We start from the raw sequence: 16,063 nt of genomic DNA on the forward strand, positions 1-16,063 counted from the left end.
CAGGGCTAGGCAACCTTGTCTCTTTTATGACTCATCAACTCCCAGAATTTCTGACACAGTCATGCTGAGGAGAAATGGAGAGATTTCCATACTGAGCCATGCTGGCTCAGGAATTCTGGGAGCTAAAGTCCACGAGTCATAAAAGAGCCAAGGTTGCCTACCCCTGACTTAGACTCTTTAGACTGTTTTCAAGAAGTGATCTTCAAGCCAATGTCTTTAGATTAATGCCTCTGATTTTTTTAAAGACATTAGAAAACAAAGCTGGTCATATTTCAGAACCCTGGGAGTATTATGATGTGAATTCATAAGGGTGTATCCCATTGTGAGCAGGGATCAGACCAACAAAAGGCAAAGGAGTTCTGGTTTTGACTGAGAGCATACAAAGTGAGCTCAACTTAGCATCCATACAAACCACTTGCAAAGAAGCTGAATGAGTTTTGACTGATGTCTAAGCTTGTGGGTCTAGCCATTTGTCAAAACCTGCCCTTGCCCTGATCTAGCCCAGTGGCTGAAGATTATTTTCCTTCTAACTTGAGACCCTTGGTGGAAGGTGGGACAAAGAAAGGTGGGGGAATCCAGATATCCCTGACCTTAAGATGTCCTGTATGCAATAGTGGGATTCAGCCAGTTCGCACCACTTCAGCAGAAACGGTACCTAATTTTTTGTTGCCCAGGCCCAGAATGGACTTCCGGAAACAGCATCTACACAGAAAACCGTTTGTTCACATATTTGAATTCCACCACTGCTTGTGTGCTATACATAAGAACAGTCCCATTTGCCAGTGCAATGCCTATGACATTGGCCTGAGACTGTACAAGAGCCTGGGACTGCAATTCTATTATTTTCCTGGAAATAATCTCTACTGATTGAAGAGGATCTGCTTTTAGGCAAATCTATATTAGACTGGACTGTGAACTTTCACACTCTTAATATACTAATATAGTTAATGTACCACAACTGTGGTATGAAGTGTATCTATATTTGAAATGAAAGCCTTTGGAGTATGTGTTAAATGGGAGATGAGAAGCGATGCTGAAGATGGATGCAGTCACAGCAGCTCAAGTTCAGCAGTGGAGGCAAGCACATCTGAGGCTTAAGATTCAAGGAACTCCTCTTTCACAGAATTCATATTCAATTGCCATAAAAATGCAAAGAAATATATTAAAAGGACATTTGTTTGTGGTTACTTTAAAAAGAAGTGTAACCAGAGATATAGGTGTTTCTGAGCAGAGATCACATGTGGTCTGCAATGTTGCAGACGGATAAATGAATAGATGTCACATTTCGGTCTGCTTTTCCTAAACGATATCCCTGAGTGGTTCATGTGATTGGTGTGAGTTGTTTGTTCCACAATAAATGAATTCATAATTCTAGACAAGGCTATAGAAAAAGTATTATGGAAATCTACACCAGTGTGCCTCTTCTACGCGGATGCTTAAGTGCAGCCACCTACTAGATTTTACAAACAGCAGCTCTCCACAGGCAGAATTTATTTTAAACATATGTTTCTTATTTAAAAATGTTCAGATCAAAAACTTCAATCGTCTGACACCTAAGGTTTGCTGTATATATGAGTGTGCAGTTTGTTTCTGTTAAATGCTGGACCGCATCCATGGAATAATGGATAAAAAGCATTGCTTTCTGTTAAAAAACAAACACACAAACAAACACATCAGTTAAAACAAAAAAAGGGGGAGCAGCAGCAGCAGAAAGCAGCTGGCACTTATTTGATTTCACAACAGGAAACAGATGGAGAGCTAAAAAATCTGAGGGCTTCTCAATTCAACATAGAAGTCTTTGAAGAATGTATCCTCTTATTTTGGAGATTACTTCCCCATGGATTATTGCTGATAAATTAATATACCTTTTCAAGAGGATGTATTATTTTGTGTTACAGGGCTAGAGTGCCCGATCCGAAGCAGAACATCCAGATTCAGTCACAGTTTTGTTCTATGTAGTATTAACCTTGTGAACTGTCAAGCTTCCTCCTTCAGCTATGTATTCAAGATGGACAGTGATTAATATTTATATATATTTATATGTAAGGGTGTAGGTATATACATATGTTGAATATAGCATGTTTATATGTGTGTTATGTATGTATATACTTTTGAGAGCAAGCAACAGAATTTGATTTTTAATGTGTGCCAGTGTGCCCACAGTAAAAAATGACAACAAAGCTTATCTTATCTTATCTTATCTTGTCTTGTCTTGTCTTGTCTTGTCTTATCTTCTTATCTTATCTTATCTTATCTTATCTTATCTTATCTTATCTTATCTTATCTTATCTTATCTTATCTTATCTTATCTTATCTTATCATCTTATCTTATCATCTTATCTCATCTCATCTCATCTCATCTCATCTCATCTCATCTCATCTCATCTCATCTTATCTTATCTTATCTTATCTTATCTTATCTTATCTCTCTCATATCCCTCCCTTCCTCTCTTTGTCTCTTTCTCTCTCTTTCTCCTCATCAAAACACAGGCAAAAAATAAAAATCTGAGGGTTCAAGACTGTCTGGAAATATATTTTGAGAGCTATAAGATTACACATTCATTCCAGATATTTTGAGATTCCATCTGAGAAAGAATTACTTACATCTTTACCAGTTCAGAGACCCTTCCATATTGTACCAGTTCAGGTCCTTTTTTTGGCAGCCTGCCCCCCATCCCCAAACACCTCTGTTGCCAAAATTCAGTGGCAATGCTCATTTTTAAAATGAAAACAAACAAAATGAATGCGTTAAGATTTTGCTTGACCTAGCCTTCATTTCGTTATTACTTATTTCCTTTAAACTGCCAAGCCCACATCGAAAAGGGGAACAACAACAACAAAAAAAGCCCTGCTCTTCCCGTTCTATCACCACCATGTCCTTAAAGGTGGTGAGATCTCTCATAATAATTTTAAAATATAATTCTTGGCCTCCAAAAATTGTTCATTTCTCTTACAGCCTTTCTCCAGTTCTGTAAAACATAGCCAATAACTATTAAATTACTTTTATTTGAGAAATACGTCTGATCATTCTTTTTCCTGAATATGGCTAATAAAAGTATTTGAATAAGCCACTGTGTCAGATAGTATAATACCCTTATTTTGGGGAATTTGAGGAATAAATATAAAATGGGAGGCACATTTTTTAAAATGTTTGAATATTGATTTGTAAAATAATATTCTGATTTAAGTCCTGATTTCAAACATAGACAATGCATGTTCATACAGAAATAACATCCTTGATTTGCTCCATCAGAAAAGTTACTACATTTCTAAATATTGGAAATGTTAGTACTATTTTAGCTGGGAGTTCAATCTTTAAGTCTTTTGCCCTTTCAGTTTCTGTTTTCCTTGTCCTATGTATCTAAATATGGCTGTCTCAAAGGTGCTTTTTCAAAATTTCCCTTGAGGAAGAAAAAGACATTTCGCTTCTCATTTCGTTTCATCAGTTCTGGCTGGATGGTGTGTGTGTGGGGAATGGAAGGATTAGTTTGGAAAAAAAACACCTCTGAGACAAGCCATGACTTAGATGACAGAGAATCTCCATAGACATAAGTAGGGTGTAAAAATCAGGATGATTACCAGATGTCAGCAGTGAATATGACTTTTGTATCTCTCTGTTGCCATCTAGTGACCATTTGTATTTCTGCACCTCATAAGAAGAGAGCCACTTTGAATAATAGGATTAATTTTCATCTGCCTCTTTATAACAGAAGTTGAGAATGACGTACAGTAAGAAAGAAAATAAGATGGTTGTGTGCCTCATAAATTTAAGATTAATCTGTGTTAGCTAATCTGCATTTAGTGAATTCCTCAGTGTGTGTTTCCAGATTTCATTCATTTTATTCATAAAGTTTTCTTACCGGGAAGCGTCCCCTTGAAGAAGAGCCAGACTGGGTCCATTATTAGTGAAATAATCTGTCACACTGACAAAGTTACATTACTTCATTCTGCAAGTGGAAGATTGTATAAATGCTCCAAAGGTGGGGAAAAAAAGATAGATCTATTAAAGTAGCATGTTGGATAATGTAAAGATTAATATTTTCAATGATAATTGTTTTCTATATTTCACCCACTGTTTTACTAAAACGTAATTTATGAAAGATGGTCACATCTATCCTTATTCAATAGCAGTTGAAAACTCTGTCAGATTAGCCACAGGGAAATATAGTCATTTTTCTTTGAAACATTTTATTCCGGCATTATTATCATCACCGACTATCTTGTGTTCCCTGGGACTTGGTTTTATAACTACTGAAAGAAAACTTAAAGTATTTTGTCATCTCTTGCCAAGTGATTTCTATCTCCGTTAAAAAAAAAACTTGCTATTTCCTGAAAACCTACCACTTTTTCTTCTCTAAATATATTTTGAGCAATGACTCAAATGCAGGTAACCTGATAAGGAATGAATGAAAACAAATAAATTCCGGCACATTGGGAAGAATGACAGTTGTGCTGGCAAGGGAAGTGATTTTGTTGTCTTGGCTACAGAAACCTTCAGAAGTTCAGATATCCAGTTATACAGCTTTAGCTCCTGGTTTCTTTCAGAATTGTGGGTAGGTAGAAAGACTCTCTGCATATTTCTCAATGCCAGCATTGCAAAAGGCAATTTTAAATGAAGGATGTGATGAGATTATGTGAACAATGGTTTCATTGCAGTTGTTTTTCTTGTGAAAATTAAGTACTGAGACCTGGCTAGGTTTTCTGATTCCCTACTGAAACTATAAACCTCTTCCCTTTGCTATTATTCTCACTTAAGAAAACTAAGTGTAAACTGAAGTCAGATACTCAGTCTGCAAGCCTACATTCTTATACTTGCAACTAGGAGTGTGGGAGATAGTTATAGTTGCCTTGGCCTTGCAGACCACATCCTACCACAGAGAGCTGAATATCTATCCTGCCCAAGTTAATTTGTCAAGTAAAAAGGACCTCACCAATTAAGGAGAATATTTGCAGCTCAGGGTTGACATTGGTGCTCTCTGAACATGGTTGTTTTGTTGCAGACATTTTATTACTTAAATTAGGTAACATCATCAGTGCTAGTAAGAAATGAGGTTTGCTCTGTTTATCTAATGACTTAACCCTGTCGGTGTTGGTGGGAATGGTCTTGGAGATTCTTTACTTGGGCAGTTGACTGATTGGGGTATTGATTATTTCTTGATTGTTGGTCTGATCTTGGAATTAATCTATACTCATGTGGGTGTTGATTGTTGGTGGCAGGGATTTTTTTGTCATAGAATGTACTGGAACAGAGTTCTGGCACCTTTTTTTGATGGATTTTCCAGAGTTGCATTCTTTTCCTATTGTTTCCCTTCCTATCCTTGTTTGTTTTTGAAAATGCCCCGCTGGCAGTACGGTGCAAGCGGGGACCCCTCTGGTGCTGTCTCTTCTAGGAAGAGCCATGAGGCACCAGAGCACCACAGCCAGAGCGTGGCTTAATTGGCTGGGTCAGACCATGTGGTGTGGTAGCTGATGGTGGTGGTAGGAGACACATAAACATGGAGGCCCTCTGTCACGAGAGGGTGAGTGAGCCTTTTGCCTTCCTTTACAGAAGGTGGGGTATGAGGTTAAAAAGAGACGAAGTGAGAGGAAAGAAAGGCGGCTGGCGTGGAAGCTTGCCCGACAGCAAAACTTTGCTGTTTTGGTTCCTTGGGTAGTTCAAAGGCTGGGATGTCTACGAAAATCTCTTTTTAGTCTTTTATACTTTATATTCAAATTGCAGAGGGGAAGAATGAGAATAAAGCCAACGTCTTGTGATTTGGAGGTATTATTATTATTAATAATATATATTAAGTATGTATTGGTCAGATGTAAAGGTAGACCTACAGTATGAGGTTTAATCAGATCTATTTATTAAATTGGGTTTAACTTAAAGGTAAATTAAAAGTAATCTGTTCACTGACAAAGTTTCAACTTTAATTTGTTTCAAGTCAATATCCATATTAAACTCCAAATGTAAATCTTTCCACCTTGTTTGACAACTTCTTAAAAATAATTCAATCTTTTACAAGCAACCAAATTTTTGTTTCATTGGGCCAATTTCATTCCACATAGAAAGCTGATATTTCCACTCATTAAACTAAATGGGTACGCCAGTGGTAAATGTCCCAAAAAATTAATAAATGCCTTATTGTAATTTAAAGCCACACAGTGCATTAATAGTATTAACTTACCTTGAACAAAACCCTAGTCTTTTAGATACACTAAAAATTGAAGGGTATTTTTTCAACTACAAAGGTAAACCTTGAAGGGTAGGCAAGGTGGGTTATATGACGTGTATGCGTTCCGGCACCTTTTTTTTTTTACACTGGTTGGTGGAGAGGTATTTTGGTCCTTTTGGTCCTTTTTTGGCTTGTTGATTGCCTCTCTTGCATAGCATGTAGGTGTTCTTTATTTCTATGTGTCTATTGATGGCTAATTTGTACCAGGCTTCTAGAAATTCTCTAGCATTTTTAGATTTGGACCTCCTTTTCCATTACTTCCAAATTCTGTTCCCACAGAACTAATAATGATCCCCTCTGCTGACATCAAGGATCTGTAGCATATCTCTTTGACTTTCTTAATTTTTTTTTAATATTGTTTCTGTTCAAGTGGAAAAGCAAAGAATTAGAGTAGAGTAGAGTAGAGTAGAGTAGAGTAGAGTAGAGTAGAGTAGAGTAGAGTAGAGTAGAATAGAATAGAATAGAACTGGAAGGGACCTTGGAGGTCTTCTTGTCCAGCCCCTGCTCAAGCAGGAGAACCTATACCATTTCAGACAAGTTACTCTCCAGTCTCTTCTTAAAAACCTCCAGTGATGGAGCGTGCATGATTTCTGAAGGCAAGCTGTTCCACTGGTTAATTGTCTTCACTGTTAGGAAGATTCTCCTTAATTCCAGGCTGTTTCTCTCTTTGGTCAGTTTCCAACCATTGTTTCTTATCCTGCCCTCTGGTTCTTTGGAGACTAGTTTGATGCCCTCTTCCTTATGGCAGCTCCTCAAATACTGGAATACTGCTATCATATCACCTTGTTTCTTCTTTTCTTTAGATTAGCCAAACCCAAGTCCTGTAGCCATTCTTCATATATTTTAGTCTCCAGGCGTTTGATCACCTCAGTTGCTCTTCTCTGAACTTTTTCCAAAGTCTCAACATTTTTTTTTGTAGTGTGCTGACCAAAACTGGTTGCAGTATTCCACATGTGGTCTTACTAAGGTTTTATAAAGTGGTACTATTACTTCACATGATCTTGATTATATGCCTCTGTTTATACAACCCAGGATTGTATTAGCTTTTTTGGCTACTGCTGCATACTGCTGGCTCATATTCATGTGATCATCCACTAGGACTCCAAGGTCCCTCTCATAGTTACTGTTTTTGAGCCAGGTCTTGTCTAATTTGTACTTGTACCTTTGATTTTTCCTGTCTAAATGTAAAACTTTGCTTTTTCCTCATTAAAATTCATTTTGTTGGATAGGGCTCATTGTTCAAGTTTGTCAAGAGCTTTTTGGATCCTTAGTTGGTCTTTGGTGTTGGCTATTTCTGCCAGTTTAGTGTCATCTGAAAATTTGATGAGTTCTCTTTATATTCCCTCATCTAAGTCATTTATGAAGATATTAAAGAATACTGGGCCTAAGAGAGAGCCTTGTGGTACCCCACTGCTTACTTCTCTCCATGTGGATGTAGTACAATTGAGGACTACTTGCTGAGTATGGTTTGTCAGCCAGCTACAGATCCATCTGGTGGTAATATTGTCTATCCCACCTTTTCTAGCTTACTAAACAGCAGGTTGTGGTCTACTTTGTCAAATGTCTTACTGAGATCTAAATATACTATTTGTCCACAGCATTTCATTGGTCTACAAATTTTATCAAATAATGAAATAAGATTGGTTTGGCGTGATCTGTTTTTAACAAACATGTGCTGGCTACTAGTTATAATTGTGTTTGCTTCTAGTTGTTCACAGATCTGTTTTTTGATTAGCTGGCTGATCTTACACAAACATACTTTGGTGATTGGACCAGGTCAATAGTTAACATTGTTGATAAAGCCCTATGTTAAGAAATGGAATGAATAGTAAAATTGTATCCATCTCAAAGAACTTTCTACCTTCAAAGGCATTATAACTGGAGCAACCAAGGGATGGTGAATCACTGCAATAGGAACTCTATAGAGGATGTGCTTCCTCTTCACTGAGTTCTACAATAGAGTTCAATTTCAAGATTGCATGAAATGAATAGATAACTTCTATTGTAAAAAAAGGTTAAAATTATCACATTTTTAGATAGCTTTTTTAAATATCAGATGAGATGTTTTACTGTGTACAATTTTTAAATTTCTATGAGCCTAGTACATTTATATTGATATTTTTAAGCTCCTCAATTAAATATGTTTGAAACATGCTTAATTTCTTCAAGTGACCAAAACAAAACAAAAATCAATGGATTCTAGATTATGACCAGATCTATAACAAGAAAACTTTCAAATCCACAATATGATACACTGGTTTATTTATATTTACAATATGGCCCAGTTTGGGTTAAAGAGACAAGGATAACAATTTTTTCTTGTTGATCTTAATGGGTAAAGATTACCAAGTAGGTATCCATACAGGTACAAGGATTGCCATTTAATTTTGATGAAGCATCCAGAATGCTGATGGGAAAAAGTGTAACTTGATGTAATGCACATCATAAATCGTAGTTAGCTCAGTGATAAGGACTTTATGCTTGTTTCTGATTAAAAGCAGAATATGTCATAATTACATTTAGCAAACGTTTGCAAAACATTGAGTACTTCTTTTTACTTTTAAGTAGTTAGGAAGTTTATTTTTGAACAAGTCACTATGTGCATTCATTTATTTTTTTTCCAAGTGCTTTTCCATATTTCAGTTTAGATTTCTGTTTACCTTGAGGCTTGGAATGTTTCTGGTTAGGGACACAGAGTTTTGATTGGTATAAAGCATTTTGTGAGATACAACTTTCCAGCACTGTGCATTATTTTCTGAAAGTATACCCCCCTGCCCCATTTTTTTAAAAAAAATAGATTTTCATCTGTACTTTCTTTAGAATCCAGATTGGATGCCAAAAACAAAAGTGTGTGTGTGTGTGTGTGTGTGTGTGTGTGTGTGTGTGTGTAGTGATGAAGGAAATCAAGACTGTCAATAAGCACTAAAAATATTTAGTGTGGCAGCTTCTGTATTTTCTTTTTTGTGAAATGCTGATTAATATTCAGTGGTTGGAAGTTAATGCACCATTCATTTTATTCCCTTTACATCCTTTGCACAGCAGTTGCTGTTCTGATTTTGACTCATAATTCCAGCAAATCTGGTTCTAATCAGTATATTAGCAACTCACTGAATAAGCTCTGTGTGTGTGTGTGTGTGTGTGTGTGTGTGTGTGTGTGTGTGAAAAGAAGAAATGATACAATTGTAAAAACCTATTTTTAGGACAACACAAATGCTCATTTCACACCCTCTTGCCATAAAAGAAGAAATGTTAGCCCTCAGCATTAGGAGAGGAGTCTTTCATATCCTTATCTACAAAATAGAAGGACATTTCATCATTAGGTCAATGAAAAACTGCTAGAAATGGGGCCATTCACTTTCGTCTTTCCTTATTAATCCTGGCACAACAGCAGCAGGAGCTTAAGTTGAGAGAAAGGCAGGAAAAGGAAGATTTTTTAAAAAAATATACTTGCAGATGTTTTTTTATTGGTACCGCAGATATTCCATGAAAATTCTGTATCTTATTAAATGTATTATAATGAGAACAAGGCATTTTAAGAAGGGTAGATATTCCAAATGCAACACCTAAAGGTGGCCAGAGATACATATGGTGGACTACTACTACTACTACTACGTCTTCTTCTTCTTCTTCTTCTTCTTCTTCTTCTTCTTCTTCTTCTTCTTCTTCTTCTTCTTCTTCTTCTTCTTCTTCTTCTTCTTCTTCTTCTTCTTCTTCTTCTTCTTCTTCGTCTCCTCCTCCTCCTCCTCCTCCTCCTCCTCCTCTTCCTCTTCCTCCTAGTTCCTGCTAGTAATTCTGCTGTGTCTGGTACGAGGCCAGAATTTTGTACTGGACTGTGTTTGATCAAAATCGTTGAAGCTGATGAAAACTCCATGTCTGAAAAGGAAAAGGAACATTTGTCTATATCCAGGTTATCTCCAGGTGTATTTGATTTGGATCTGGCATTCTAGCCCTAAGTTTTAAAAAAATACTTGAGCCTAAGCCCAATCATTGTTGATTTATGGAGTTTGTTGAGATGAGGATAAATTGATGTCCTTCAAAATCCTGCATTACATCTTGACTAGCTCACTAACAAGGCTGTCCTATGAATCATTTGCTTGGGAGAAGGCATACCTTAAATTCTACTTCATATTATGCATGAGCAGCATAGGAGAGCCAGTTTGGTGTCGTGGTTAAGGCATCGAGCTAGAAATAAAGAGACTGTGAGTTCTTGTCCCTCTTTAGGCACCCAGCCAGCTGGGTGACCTGAGACTGGTCAGTCTCTCTCAGCCCTAGGAAAGAGGCAATGACAAACTACTTTTAAAATCTTGGCAAAAAATAATACATTTTCATTTTCTTGCCTACTTTTATATTAATACTGGAAAATCAACGATTGTTATAATTCTTACCTTTCCTTAATATTTCAAGATTTGTGAATCAGACTTGCTATAAAACATGGTTTTTAAAAACACAGTGCCCTGATAAGCATTTTTTTTTAAAAATGCAAATCTCAAACAAGTTACTGGGTCCAGCCAAAGTGCTGACAGTCAACAGCTCAGGAACCAAATCTGAAAAACTATCTCTCCAATATCACCTAAATGGTGTGCTAAGACCAGGTGGAGAAGACTTTGTTGACCCACCAATGGTTGAGACTCACTCAATGGTGATGTAGAGATTTACTTCCTCAGCGATAGAGTCTTGGTTATATATTCCTGGCCCATTTACAGTACTTTTTAAGTTTAAATGAAATTTTAAGACATGCTTGTCCTTCTGGATTTTGCAGAATAACATTTGTCTCAACACCAAACTGTCTTTAATATTGAAATGGTGATTATGTTTTAGTTTTGATAAATGGCCTGATGTGTTTTTTTCAGCTAAAAACTAGACTTTAATTCTTTTTACTCTTCATTTTTACCACTGTTTTACTGTTGTTCTGGGCTTTTCTTGTGCTCCTCTTCTAGACGCTGTTCTAGATTATTTTCAAAAGAAAAATGATGCATAAATAACTAACACCATAATAATACCATCTCATCCCTAAGTATAACCTTTGGAGCATAACATGACAACTTCTTTATTATTTATGACATATACTCTATTATTTGAGCAACAGTGGAATCCACTGTAACGTACACTGTTCTTTTGTTCCCATTGAAATCTAAAGCTGATTTATTTCACATCTCTAATAGAGTATTCTGCAATAACTGGTTCATTCATACATTTAATATTCAGTATGTCTTGATTTACATGATGTATTTTTGGGATTCTTTCCAAATAGCAGAAAAGGCTTTCTACATTTCAGGAGGTGGGAAAACAATAACAACCACAATAATAATAGAGGCAAAATAATCTATCTGGGAAATAGACCAATTATCACTCTGACAAAAAATGTCTTACTATGAAGTGCATAATTTTCAAGAATCTTGACTTTTAGGAAGCTGATGAAAACCTTGTTAGTCCATCAAGCTAAGGAGATTAGATTGTTTTTACGGTCTCTTGGTTGAGACAGTGAGATTCTCTTTAGTAAGAGAATAACATTAACGTTGTTAGGGGGTTAGATTAGAAGACCTCTCAGATCCCTTCCAACTCTGTTATTCTGTTAATGTTTTTATATATGACTCCTGGTTACATAGGTACATAGGCAGTGCTTTTTTTGTAAAAGAAAAAGGTGCCGGAACTCACATATGTCATACAACCCGCCTTGCCTACCCTACAAGGTTCCATCCAAAAAAGGTGCTGGAACTCCATTCTGAGCATTCTATGAGGAAAAAAAGCCCTGTACATAGGTATATTTTTAGTCATTGTTTTACTTGATTGTATGAGTTAACCCAGTTATGTACTAGGTACTAGGTTTTGTACTGAGTCTCCAGCAACTTGCTACTATACAGTATATTGCTATTAAGAATTTATCCCATACTTATAAAATGTATACCAAAAGAGAAAAAGAAATATTAAATGGTGACTTCAAATTATTATCTCCAAGCATAAACTAAGCATATATTTGTTAATTTCTGTATTAATTTTCTTCATTTACTAAATTGGTGTGCTTCATCAATCAAAAATTCTAACCATATTATGAACTAATATAATAAAGTAAGCAAAACAAAATCATCATCAATAATAACCAAATCAATCATTTGATATTTAATACTAATTATTTGAAGTTGCCATATAATATTTCTTTTTCTCTTTTGGTATACATTTTATAACTATGCAATATTCAAATAAGAATAATAATAAAGTACCAACCATCTCATAAAAATATGTTTGATAACATAATGGTGATATTTACTCCTTGAGAGTGTCGCAATAAAGCAGAGTTTTAGTTGTATGTGATTGAACAGGAAAAAAAATGCTAAGCAGAACTGAGAAACTGGCATTTACTTTCTGCAAAAACTCAATTGGTTTTTCACCTCTTTCTCAAGGTGTAAAAGAATTCCTCACAGAATCACAAAATGGGGTCAAAATCAAATTCAAGTGGTCTGCCATTACATCAGCAAAAAGACTTCAAGCTGCTAATAATAATAATAATAATAATAATAATAATAATAATAATAATAATAATAATAATAATAATAATAATAATAATAATTTTATTTATATACCGCCCTTCTCCCAAAGGACTCAGGGCGGTGAACAGGGCAAACATATAAAAATACAAAGATACAAAAGTTAAAAAAGAATTAAACACAATGCCCAAGCTAAAACAATAAATAGATATATTAAAAACAACAGTAAAATCCCAACCCATCCCCCATCAGGCCAGGCCGGCTTGTTCGAATAAGTGAGTCTTCAGATCGCGTCGGAAGGAGCGAAGGTCGGGCGCCATCCGGAGCTCGACCGGCAACCGATTCCATAAATCCGGGGCGCCCACAGAGAAGGACCTCCCCCTGGGGGCCACCAGACAACATTCTCTGACCGGTGGCACCCTGAGGAGGCCCTCTCTGTGGGAACGCACAGGGTGGAGGGAAGTTGATGCCGGCAGCAGGTGATCCCTGAGGTAATAGGGTGGGCTTACCTTACACGAAGTAGTAAAGCTGTTCCATGTCAGATAGTGGGTGTTGAAATCACAGAAATCACAGATGTCACCAAAGGTGCTTTTTCAGGAGGCAACTGGACTTCCTTGTTTTTCTTTGAAGATATTTCACTTCTCATTCAAGAAGCTTCTTCAGCTCTGACTGGATGTTGGGGAATAGAAGGATTTATTTATATTTATGGGATGAGTCTGTGTTGTCTGCATCTCAAACTGAAGGGCAAATGGTTCCTGTAACCTGCAATGTTTTTTCGAAATCCATTCATACTCCTGCACCATTTGAACGGTGTTCATCCCAAATTGCATAACTAAATGTCTATGGAGATTCTCAGTCATGCAGGTCATCACTGTTCCAGAGATGCTTTTTCAAGAGACAACTGGACTTTCTTTGTATTTGTTTGAAGATGTTTTGTTTCTCATCCAAGAAGCTTCTTCAGCAACATCCCCAATAGCCTGCGCCTGTCTTCAACAGTGAAGGGACACAGGGCAGAAAACATCCTGCAGCCATGAAGGCTCCACACACATTTGCACCACTCGGGTGACCTTGAGGACACAGATAAACCTCCAAATGGCTTCAACGACTCTCTAAAAGAATGCAAATGACCTCCTGCCTGCAATGAATATAAATCCTCCCATTCCCCACCATCCAGTCAGAGCCGAAGAAGCTCCTTGGATGAGAAGCGAAGCGTCTTCAAAGAAAAACAAGGAAGTTCAGTTGCCTCCTGAAAAAGCACCTTTGGGACATCAATGACCTGGACGATTGAGAATCTCCATAGTCACAGATACGAATGCTTCTCCATAAAGGAAGAAATTGCCTTCACACTGAAAATCTGAACTCTATAGGCATCTTTTTTTTTTGCTTTGCTGTCCTAAATGTTACGTTTGTGTGCCCTGATCTTTTTATTTCAAGGTTGAGCCAAATTTTAGATAAGAGGAATCACTCTAAAGCTCACTAGAATTTCAAGAAATTTTTTTTGGGGGAAGGGGGGAATTCATTCTGATGAATACAGATACAAAATAATAGCCTAGGGACCTCTTCCATGCCCTATTGCATCTCTGAAAGAACAAGGAGGACACATCATGGAATGAATTGCTTAGGTGGGTGCAGTCCATGATCTTCACAGACATCTTTGGACCCAACTATTCTGATTGGAGGAAGAGGGGAAGAAAAAGTGGAACTGCTATCTTTGTTCCTTGGCCCATTACCATCTGGCTTGAACCTCTTCCCCCTTTGACACTAAGCTCTATTTGCTCCAAGAAGGAGGCATCTTCTGAGCTTCTCTGTAGAGAGCCATTATGGTCATCTTGAAATATGAAGAACTAACGTCCAAGTTATCTTGCTTCTCTTTTTCCTAGCCTCTCTTCATTCAGCGGTCGTCCCTTTTTAGATGATAAGTAGCAGGATTGTCTAGATTTTATTATAATATAAATCATTCTGAAGGAGGAGGCAGAAATGCTCCCAATGCCCCCAGCCCCCATTGAATAGTGAATGCAAATCTTGCCTCACCACTACCCATAGGTTGGAGTCCAGTAACAATTTTAGCACTAAAGTATTTTGCCTGAAGACCTCCCTGCTCGAATTTCATTAATATTTTAAACAGGCAGCCAAAGAGGGCTGAAAAAAAATCATTTTATTTTAAATTGCCACTGATGTTTTAACAAGCCAGGGATATCATGCGGAGCACAGTTTTTGGGATTCCTTCCAACCTCTTACCAGCAGTGGCCTTATGAGGTGTCTGGATTTCTTCTATGCAATGAAGTAACATGTTGCTCCTATTTTTGTGTGTGTTTCTTCTCCCCAGAGACTAATCATTTTATTCTCTGTCTGTCTGTCTGTCTGTCTGTCTGTGTGATTCATGACTTCTATTCTTGCCTTAGGCATGAAGTCAGCTGGGTTACCTTGGGCCAGTCACTTTCTCTCAGCCCTAGGAAGGAAGCAATGGTAAAACACTTTTGAAAAACCTTGCCAAGAAATCTGCAGGAACTTGACCAGGAAGTCTCCAAATATTGGACACGGTTGAACAGAAATTTTAAAAAATGCACTGGGGAGCAGAGGTTTAGCTGTAGCCACCTTTCTGGATTATTGGACCAGGAGTGGGAGGTGAGGACATTTAGAATGGAACATTCGGTAACTTTCTAAATTGCTTTTCAGCAACTTCTCCCATAGAGAGTCCCTGGGGGAATTACAGTATTCCTGAATAGCAGTAGTAATAGCAGTTAGATTTATATGCTGCTCCATAGTGCGTTACAGCACTTTCTGAGCGCTTTACAAATGTCAGCATGTGCCCCACAACAATCTGGCTGCTTATTTTACTGACCTCGGAAGGATGTAAGGCTGAGTCAACCTTGAGCTGGTCAGGATCAAACTCCTGACAATAGGTAGAGTTTTGCCTTTAATGCAGCACTCTAACCACTGCTCCACCAGGGCTCTATGTGGAAATATTTTTCTGTACTGAACTGACCTATTTTCAAAGATGATCTTTCTTTCGTCAGCTTATCCCAACACCAAATTTGTTCTCATTTTAGAGAGGTAGCATGTTAAGGAACACACAGCCTGATGCACAAACCAGGTCCTGATCTTCTTTACCTAATTTCTTTCAAGCGTTCTGCAGGTTTAGAAATATTATTAGAACTATTTCTAATATTATTAGAAATAATAAAAATTCACTTTCACGCCCTGGTTATAAAAGCTGGATGTAAAACATTGAGCTGCAACAAATAGCATTATGATGATCATGTTTTTACCTTTTCTTGGCAAGGATTTCGTCAACTGAGACAGAGGAAAATCAGATTTGCAGCAAAAAAAAAAGTAATCCGGGGATCAGAGAAAACATTCAGC

At 37.2% G+C, this 16,063-nt stretch overlaps 1 long non-coding RNA gene across 3 annotated transcripts in view; it reads left to right on the forward strand.

Annotated features, from left to right (window-relative positions):
• Positions 1-16,063, forward strand: part of LOC310633611 — an 87,975-nt gene that overhangs the window by 19,879 nt on the left and 52,033 nt on the right. The gene's annotated exons all lie outside the window — the stretch shown is intronic.

This window comes from Vipera ursinii (genome assembly GCF_947247035.1).
Source record: "Vipera ursinii genome assembly, chromosome: 2".
In the NCBI taxonomy this organism is placed as follows: Eukaryota; Metazoa; Chordata; class Lepidosauria; order Squamata; family Viperidae; genus Vipera; species Vipera ursinii.